Here is a 9,634-nt window from a genome sequence, read left to right as displayed (position 1 = left end):
TCAGGTTGCTCAAGCAGGACCTGCCTTTCATATGAAAACCCATGCTGACTGAGCCTGATGGCTTGGTTGTCCTGTATGTGCCACATGATGGCACTCAGGATGATCTGTTCCATGACCTTCCTCAGCACTGAGGTCAGACTGACAGGCCTGTAGTTACGCCGATCCTCCTTCCAGCCCTTGTAGATGGGCATCACATTTACCAGCTTCCAGTCAACTGGGACCTCCCTGTTTAGCCAGGGCTGCTTATAAATGATGGAGAGTGGCTTGGTGAGTATCTCCACAAACTCCCTCAGTACCCTTGGATGGATCCCACCTGGCCCCATAGACTTATGTGTCTCTAAGTGATGTAGCAGATCGCTAACCATTTCTGCTTGGATTATTTGGGCTTCATTCTGCTCCTCATCCTTGTCTTCCAGCTCAGATGCCTGTCTGTCTGGAGCACTACTGTTCTTATTATTAAAGACTAAGGCAAAGTAGACATTTAGTACCTCAGCATTTCCCTCATCCTCTGTCACTATGCTTTCCCCCTGCATTAGTGACTTCTTGACAGTACATGTCAGTATTCAAAAAAAGTAAAACCAGGGCCTCTTTAGCTCTTGAGGCTTCTGGTGATTAACACATTGCACCAGGGCCTTAGGGGACTTCCTCTCAGTGCCCATCAGCCAGTCTACCACAATGCGCAGGCAGCAGGATCTGAGTCACTGGAATTCATTTCACTAATCAACTTAATTAATGTAAATCAATTAATTTAATTAATTGATTTTTAAATTAATTTAGATGTCATTAATCACTTTACTTCATTTCTCCAATAACAGAATTACAGTGGGAGCCAAAACAGCACAAAGCAAACAAAAGCAATCTGGAGATTCAAGTTAAATATGAGGCAGTTAAAGCTAAATTATAGTGTAAACACAGCACATTACTGCATTGCATGGTCACGGCTGCCCAGTCAAACCAGGACTGCATTCACCTTAGCTGCTTCCAGTCTTGTGAGGGGAAGTATTCTGGGGGGGTAAGAACTTGGCTCAGATTTGTGCAGACACATATTATGACTGAATTTAGCCAATAAATTCAAAACAAATACACATTCCAGCACCAAGTACAGCTTTGATCTCAAAGGGAAGAAGTGATACTTCCACAGGACAGTTCAGCCCACAGTGGTCCTTACTGCCCCTGGCTGGTCTTCTGGGCCCATCCACATGGTCCTGTTATCCTGGGGCTGTTTCTGCCCCCTGTTGTGCTTGCTGAGTCTGATCCTCATTTGCTAATTTGCATTCCCAGCTCAACCCTGGACTTGTCTCCTCACCACGGACTTCCATGATGACCTGGACTCTGGGCTGCTGCCTAATAACCAGTGTGGTGCCAAAGCTGAACCAGGTTCCTTCAGAGTTACAGCTGATCAGGGCAACTCCAGCTTGCCCAGGATGGAGCCCAACTGTCCTGGCAGAGTGGGATGATGGTTTCTCCACAAAGGCTTCGTGAGCTTGCAGTGCATACAGCCCACATCCTGCCACAGCGGGGTGCAGAGCAGCAGCCCGAGACACCTGCTAGGATGTCTTTTCGTGTGTCAGGGATGTGCATGTGGTAAAGTGGCAGGGTGATATCTGGACACAGTCAAATTAGGGGGCACTGGTGATACACTCAGACTTCATAATCCAGTTTTATAACAATTCAGGGTGTTTCTCCTTTAATGAGTCTATGCAGGTTTTTCCATTCATAGTCTTCCAGTGACTAGGTGACACTTGGTTGTTGGCATGAACTTTTGGGATCCCAGCAAATCCAGGGCAGAACTGTAGATTTAAACTAAGTTTTTGGTGATGTTTGTTTGTTCTTTCTAATGGGATGCCATCCCCATCAATAGTTGCTAGGCTACCTTTTTCATCTCACCTGTTATTTGAGTAACACAGTTGTAAAACCCATGGTTACGATCTAGGTGATGCGTTGCTTTGTCATTGTCTGAGGGATTGCAGGCAGCTGAGTGAAAGCTGGCAGAAAACTCGATGTAAAATCCATTAAAAGAGATCCAAACTCAAGTTTCCTTCATATACTTTGTCTCCATAAGAGCTGCACATTCACATTTTCTGTTACAACATACTCATGACCTGGTCTGTTCTCCTCTGTTACTCCCACCACTCTGTAAGTAGAGCTGCTTGTTTAGTTCTGCCATAATCTCCTTCAAGTGCTTTACTTGAAAGTCTCCATTCTAGAGAATAAACTGCTGGAGCTGATTTTTAGGATACCAGCAAGCCCATTTAAATCTTTTTAAAAGATGTACGGACCATATCTGCCAAAGCAACTTGGTAATTGAGTTGATTTAAAGTCCAAGTCTCAGCACAGAGTTGCTCCATCTCTCTCCCCACAAAAGTAATTGTCTAATAAAATACAGACAATTACAACTAATTTTTTTAAATACATGATACTCTTTTCTCCTACTCCCCCCACACCTCTGTCTTTTAGTTGCCATTATTAAATTAATCACATCCTCTAACTGCTTTGTGGATACCATCAAAACTCATTAATAAGTCATCTCAGAAGTCAGTCTGACTCGGAACACACACAAAGACCAGACCTCTTAGAGTGGTACCATCATTCTTCAGCACAGAGTCACACTTTAAAGCTTTGGACGCATATACAGGGAATTTTTTTTTATTATTCTAAAGCAGATAGTCACAAATGTCAGCTAAATGCTAACACAGGACTGTGTTTTCCACATAGTTTTTTTATTCATTTGGATTGAATTCCACGCCTGCCTTGTGGGTCAAAAATAGTCCAGGAGCTACACTGCTCTGAAAAGTGGAGTCGTTGGTTCTTGTGTGGCCTGTGGCCTATACCCTCGCACTAACTTTAATCATTTAAATTTCTAGATGGTAGTTTTCTGCACTTCAGTGAAGCATACAAATCAGAACCGTATTACTTTATAATCTGATATTTCCACAGAATATCATTGCTGAAGCATTTTTTTATCCCTCTTTCCCTTCCCCCCCCACTTCTTTTTTTTTTTTTCGATCGAAACTACACTACTTGGTTTAACTTCAGATTGGATGGGAGATAGCCAGATAGAAATATATGTCTGGATTTTCTTTAATTGTAACTAAACCTAGAAACTCTGTAGACTCATACTTGTCAGAAGTGGAAATGTATCTTAATTAATCCAAAGTTAAAAGAAGGTTAAATTTGGATGTGAAAACCAAGGAACAGTTCCAGCATCTAGGTAAGTGCCAGGCTTGGTTAGTCACTTCTGTACCTAGCATTAGTGCTCTTAATAACAGTCTTCTTCAAAATGATGATGAAATTGCAGTTGACAAAGTACACAGGTAGTGGGAGCTTTAAGTCTCACTTGTAACAGAACTGAAGTCAAACTACTGAGATACTTTGAAGACATCAGATTCTCTGTTCAGATATCATTCTGAACAGCGCATGTTGCCAGGAGCTAGACGAACTGTGTGAAGGAACCAAGGAACAGCTCCAAGCTCTGTAACGGCTTAAATTCTCCAGAAGTGCAGAAAACTGGAAAATATCCAAGCAGCTTTGAGTGCTGCACCTGAGAGGAATACATGATAATAAAAACAACATTCTACATATCCTGTACTTGACAATGAGTGATCTTTGAGTCATTTGATGTGGTTTAGCAGCTTCAGTTAACTCAAGTTAAGTAGGCAATTTATGAAATCCTAAACCAGAAACATGAATTCCAGGCAAAATGAAAAACAGAGGCTACAAAACCAGCATGAGAGTACAGGAGATTTGCAACTGAGAGGAAGCCAAGGAACAGATCTTGTTATTTCTGGGATACATCACTAAGGAAAAATCAGCTCATAATAGTGATCACACACAGACACCATCCCAAATAAGGCACAACCAACTGTGGACAGAGAAATTGGAATTTATCTAGCACAGACAGCCACCCAGTCCCATAATAAAGTGTTCTATGGTACAGTAGCATTCTGGTAATGTAGACATGACAAGAACTTTGAAAGAGAGACCAACTGAGAAGCCGAGGAAGCACAGCACAATGAGCTGCACACATTACTTGCAAAGGCCAAGGCTTTTTTTTTTCCTTCAGAGAAAAGAACAACCCCTTTGGATTTGAAAGACTGTGAAATTGTCCATCTCACTCGAAAGTAGTAATCCAAAGCAATTAAGAAAAAGTCTCCAGATGTTTCCATGAAACATAAGTAGACTTACCTAATCCAGCTTTTGTTAAAGAATTAGTATTTTTTCCTGTGCTTGAAAATCAAGCTCTTGTTAAAAATCTCCCTGAAATTCTCTAAGGCTTTAAAGGAGTGATATCTTGGAGGCAAATGCAGATGCATTAAAAAAAAAAAAAAAAAAAAAAAACAAACAAACCACCACTTGATTGTTACATCTTGAAACGTTACATCCAATCCATCATATTGAATAAAATGACCTGTAAGTTAACAGAATACCAGTCGCATCTTTAAGGAATCAGGTGAAGAGTTTACAAACACAGCTGAAAAATTGTGTGGCAAGTTTCATCAGGATTGCTCATGAATATTTATGTTACATATTTAGACTACCGTGAAAGACCACTGTCAAGCAGAAATTATGAGTCAGATCCCAAGAGACCATTCAAAGTTCCATGCTCCTTTTTCATTTTGGCACCTTTCAGTCGTCTCAAAATACAGCACTAGGTTCATCTTGCTCTGCTAAGGTGCGTTGACCTTGGCTTGACAACAGGTGCCCAACAAGTTCCTCTATCACTCCCCTTCTCAATGGGGCAGAGGAGAGAAAATATAATGAAAGGCTCACAGGTCAAGATAAGGACAGGGAGAGATCATTCACCAATTACCATCATGAGCAAAACAGACTGACTTGTTTAATTTATTATTAATCAAATCAGAGGAGAGTAATGAGAAATAAAATGAGATCTTAAAAACACCTTCTCCCGTCCCTCCCTTCTTCCCAGGCTCAACTTCACTCCCAAATTCTCTGCCTCCTCCCACTGAGGTGCAGGGGGGTGGGGAGTGGGGGTTGTGGTCAATTCATCACATGTTGTCTCTGTTGTTCCTTCCTCCTCAGGAGGAGGACTCCTCACACTCTTCCCCTGCTCCAGCATGGGGTCTCTCCCATGGGAGACAGTCCTCCATGAATTTCTCCAGCATGAGTCCTTCCCACAGGCTGCAGTTCTTCATGAACTGGTCCAGTGTGGGTTCTTTCCAGCGAGGTGCAGTCCTTCAGGAACAGACTGCTCCAGCCTTGGTTCCCCATGGGGTCACAAGTCCTTCCAGCAAACCTGCTCCAGCCTGGGCTCCTCTCCATGGGGTCACAGGTCCTGCCAGGACCCTGTTCCAGCACAGGCTTCCCATGTGGTTGTAGCCTCCCTTGGGCACCCATCTGCTCTGGTGTGTGGTCCTCCCCAGGCTGCAGGTGGATCTCTGCTCCACCATGGACCTCCATGGGCTGCAGGGGACAGCCGGCCTCACCATGGGCTGCACCACAGGCTGCAGGGAAATCTCTGCTCCAGTGCCTGAAGCACCTCCTGCCCTCCTCCTTCACTGACCTTGGTGTCTGCAGAGATGTTTCACATATTCTCACTACTCTCTCTGGCTGCTCTTTTCACCGTATTTTCCCCCTTCTTAAATATGTTATCCCAGAGGCACTGCCACCATTGCTGATGGGCCTGGCCTTGGCCAGCAGCAGGTCTGTCCTGTTCTAGCAGCTTCTCACAGAAGTTACCCCTGTAGCAACTGCTGTTACCAAAACCTTGCCATGCAAACCCAATACATCTGCCCAGAGTACAGAGGGCCAGAATCAACACCTAAAATTCAAATTACATTTGGTAGATATGGGATGGATTAGAGGTGATTAGGGCCTCCTTTTGCTGCAGTAATTATAATTCTGACATGCTAGAAAAGTCTACTGCTTTCATAGCCATTTTTATTTCTAAGGGAAAATAATCCCCACTCAATGACTTTGTGATTTCTCAAACACTTCCACCTTTACTTACCCTGTTTTATAGCATCCAACAAAACCAAGCACATTTCTGTATATTCAGCAGGGTTTTGATCTTGAGTACTGAGGTATGGAAGGTGTTACAAAAAAATGCTCAGGACTTGTGCCATTGCCCCAGAGATACTTGGCAAGAAAGACACTTCTGCAGCAATGCACAGCTGCAGGGAATTGAGCTGGATAGACTGCAAATCTGGAGATAACCCCACTGACAACATTTAACAAACAAACCCTTTCACCCTACCTGGTAAAGATAATTCTGGAGCAGAGAAGATGAAAAATGTTGAGACAGATCAACACGACAAAAACCAGTCCTTACTGCTCTAGAGGGAGCAACTTAGAGGCACCCCTGTATGGGTCCAGGAAATCACTGGCCGAACTTCTATAACTACCTCATTCAAAATCCTGCTTATGACAAAAGATCACCATCTGGTCCTCTTTATCTGATGAATAATGCAGTGGTAAGCAGCGGAAATATCCAATCAGATTATTAGATGGAAACTGTTCTCATCAAGACAGCAAACACACACCAGCTGGTGTCCATGGAGGGACTCCCTGACTTTGTTTCATAAGCTGATAGTTGCCGGCTGTTTTTCCATCCTCTGCTTTACCTTCCACCATCATCTGTAAGAAAAGGTCAGATTCTCTCTTCCCTTCTCTTCTCTTTTTTTTGTTACAATAATAGAGGTTAAGTACAGATAAGAAAGACAATTAAAATGGATCTGTCACATATTTGTTATTCTGACGTGTCATGCTGTACCCCTTCTCTGCAGGAAACCGACACTCTACCACAGTAATTGACAGTAATTGAAATTCTTCACTGCAGACAGCTCATAACTAATATGGTGATTTTCATTACATGTTCCTCTGAATATAGCAAAGATGAATGCATATTAAACTAGAAAAACTGGCAGCTGCTTGGGCCTGAAGAAAGCTGCTGCTTGCTTAATTCAGCACCATCATGGCCACATGTCAATAACAGTCACTAGCACTATAAAAATAATAAGGAATCAAGGCCCAAAGTAACTGCCATGTCTCCCAGGCACCTTCTGGCCTAAGTACCTCTGAGAAATCTCTCTTTAAATCACAGCACGTTTTACCTCTTCCTGACAATAGACGCTTTGTGCCATTCCATTTTTCCGCAGCATCGGACAGTAAACAAGTTCAAATGAAACCTAAATCTTCTCCCATTATTCCACACAATTTGGAAAGCCATGCAGTATCCTTCAGGTGGAGACCAAAACTTATGAGGTAAAGGAGTTGTTCCATTATAATCCAAACCTTACTGTACAGAGGACAGAAGTCTAGTCAGGCATTCAGAAAAGAAATTACAGTGAACAAAAACGTGATAAAGCACTGAAGGGACAGGAACCTCTGCTTGGACTTTACATTCCATCTAAGCGTTTCCCATAAGTGGGTTGTTCACTCTATATTTTTGTTTCTTGGATGAAGCACAAAGAGAAGCAGAAAGGATGGTGTTTAGGATAGTAGTTGTTCCAATGTGAGAGACTATGGAAAACTGCAATGTCCCAGTCAATTTGCAGCTCCTGGCTCTTCCAAATCACAGTGAAAGTGTCTTTACTGTCAATTCCATGTGCCAAAAATGATCACTCATTGGGTTTTCCTGAAAATCGTGAAAATATACATTATGGTGGCTAGGCCCCAATAGAATCAGAGAAGGACAAAAAGGGAAAAAATACACAGTTATGTGTGGGAGAATGAAAAACTTTGCAGGGTAGAACTCTATGAGTGCGACGTGCGGATCGGTCGAGGACAAAGAATCGGGCTCAATATGAGTTTAACACCAATGCCCTTTAATGAACGTTAAACAACACTGAATATCAATGTCTGCCAGTGCACGTTTTTACAACCCTTATATACTCTTTACCCAAAGGCCACGCGGCAAGCACAGGCTATGATTGGTTATGCTCTGCGGTCACTCTTCTGCCCCGCTATGGTGATTGGCTGCAGGGCACTCTCCACAAACTGTTCATGCACAGCGGCGACAGCGCCCCTCCTGCAGCCTGGGTCGAGGGCAGACCAGCTTCTGTTTACTTCCCTTCTGTCTTTGGTGTCTCCAGGAAAAACCTTCCATGCAGGTCCTAGCCTGCACCACAGCCACATCAAGCTCTGGCTTGTTCACAGCACACAGCCCATGTCCTCCTTCTTCCAAAAACTCTCCACAGTTATGTGTTTAGGATTCAGTGTTGCTATAAATCTTCTTAACTAACATTGCTTTTCTGAGCAAACATTGAAAATCCAACATCTGAAATTCTAATGCTGAGGTTCTACTTCATTTCTCACATTTCTTTTTTCCTAATAATGATATCAAAGGAAAGCAGCGCCTTGTGAATCAGCTGAGGTGCCAAAAAATATGGAACAACTGTTGGCATTTTCACATTTCATTGATGTATAATTATGTGAAATGAAATGACAAATGCTTTCATGCAAAGCTCCACAAGGGAGAGACTGCATATAGACATATCCAAGAGCTTCTTCTAAGTTACTGTGAGGCCTCATTGGTTCAAGGAATAGACTTCTTTATGATCAGATTTCGATTCACAAAACTGAAATGCAAAGATATTGTTTTTGTTTTGTTGGGTTTTTTTTCTGAGCTTTTTTTTACCATGTATGAACTTGATGCAATTTCCTTGCCAAAACCCAGTTATAAAGAAAGGCAACTGCTGAACAAGCAGCATAGAACGACTAAAACTTATAGAGAGGCACAAATCTGAGCCAAGTTTGTTATCTAAACTATTTTGCATTGTTCTGTAAAAATACACAGGACAACAGCGAGTTCCATTCTCTGGGCCACTATAGAGACAGTGCCAAAAATAACTTTTTCAATCCTTTTATCTGTGAATTATTTAGTTCCATAGATTAACAACTCTAGAAAGCAACAGCTTTTGTATACTGTAGAACAAGTGTCACCAGCCAAATGCAATGTGAAGGGAATCTCTTTCCTGGCCTGTGAGCATGCACAGATTCCTACGTGGAGATAACATTACATGTCAATAAACTGAATAATCTCTTGAGGATAATCTAAACATTTATTTCATAATACTCAAATGGAAATGATCCACTTGATCTCTCCTAGCACTTCTATTGATCTAAACAGACAACCCAAAGGGGAAATGTTGCATAAATCTCAGACACAAACCTGTCTATTTTTCAGTTGGAAGCACTCTGACATATTAGCATGGAGTGTTTTTCTGTATTTCACGACGAAACATGCTCTGTCTCTCTTGGCACATGATGGCTTGTACCCATCTGGCAAAACATGAATCACAGTCAGAAACATAGCCCAGCTCTTGTTATGAATTTAGGACAAGTTAAAGCTACAGAATTAAATGAAGTTTTCAGATTTTCCCTGGTTGATCTGATCTCCTAGGCTTCAGAGTGTAAATTCAAGTCCATGTTTACTATAGGCTGGCTTAAACATTACTAGCAAACATTGCGGCATTCTTGAGTTTTAAGCAGTTAGTAGAGATAAGTGACTACTGGAAGGAGAATGGAAAAATAATTGCCTCTGCGTCTATGCAGTAAGTGGAAGCCCCAGTTGTTTCCTTAAAGCCAAAACTGGCCATAGAATCATAGAATAATGTTTCCATGTTATCTATGGGTTTTATGGCTTGCAATTAGATCCAAATGCGAAAATCAATTA

Source organism: Patagioenas fasciata, chromosome 5, assembly GCF_037038585.1.
Source record: "Patagioenas fasciata isolate bPatFas1 chromosome 5, bPatFas1.hap1, whole genome shotgun sequence".
NCBI classification, from domain to species: domain Eukaryota; kingdom Metazoa; phylum Chordata; class Aves; order Columbiformes; family Columbidae; genus Patagioenas; species Patagioenas fasciata.
This window is presented reverse-complemented; position numbering follows the sequence as displayed.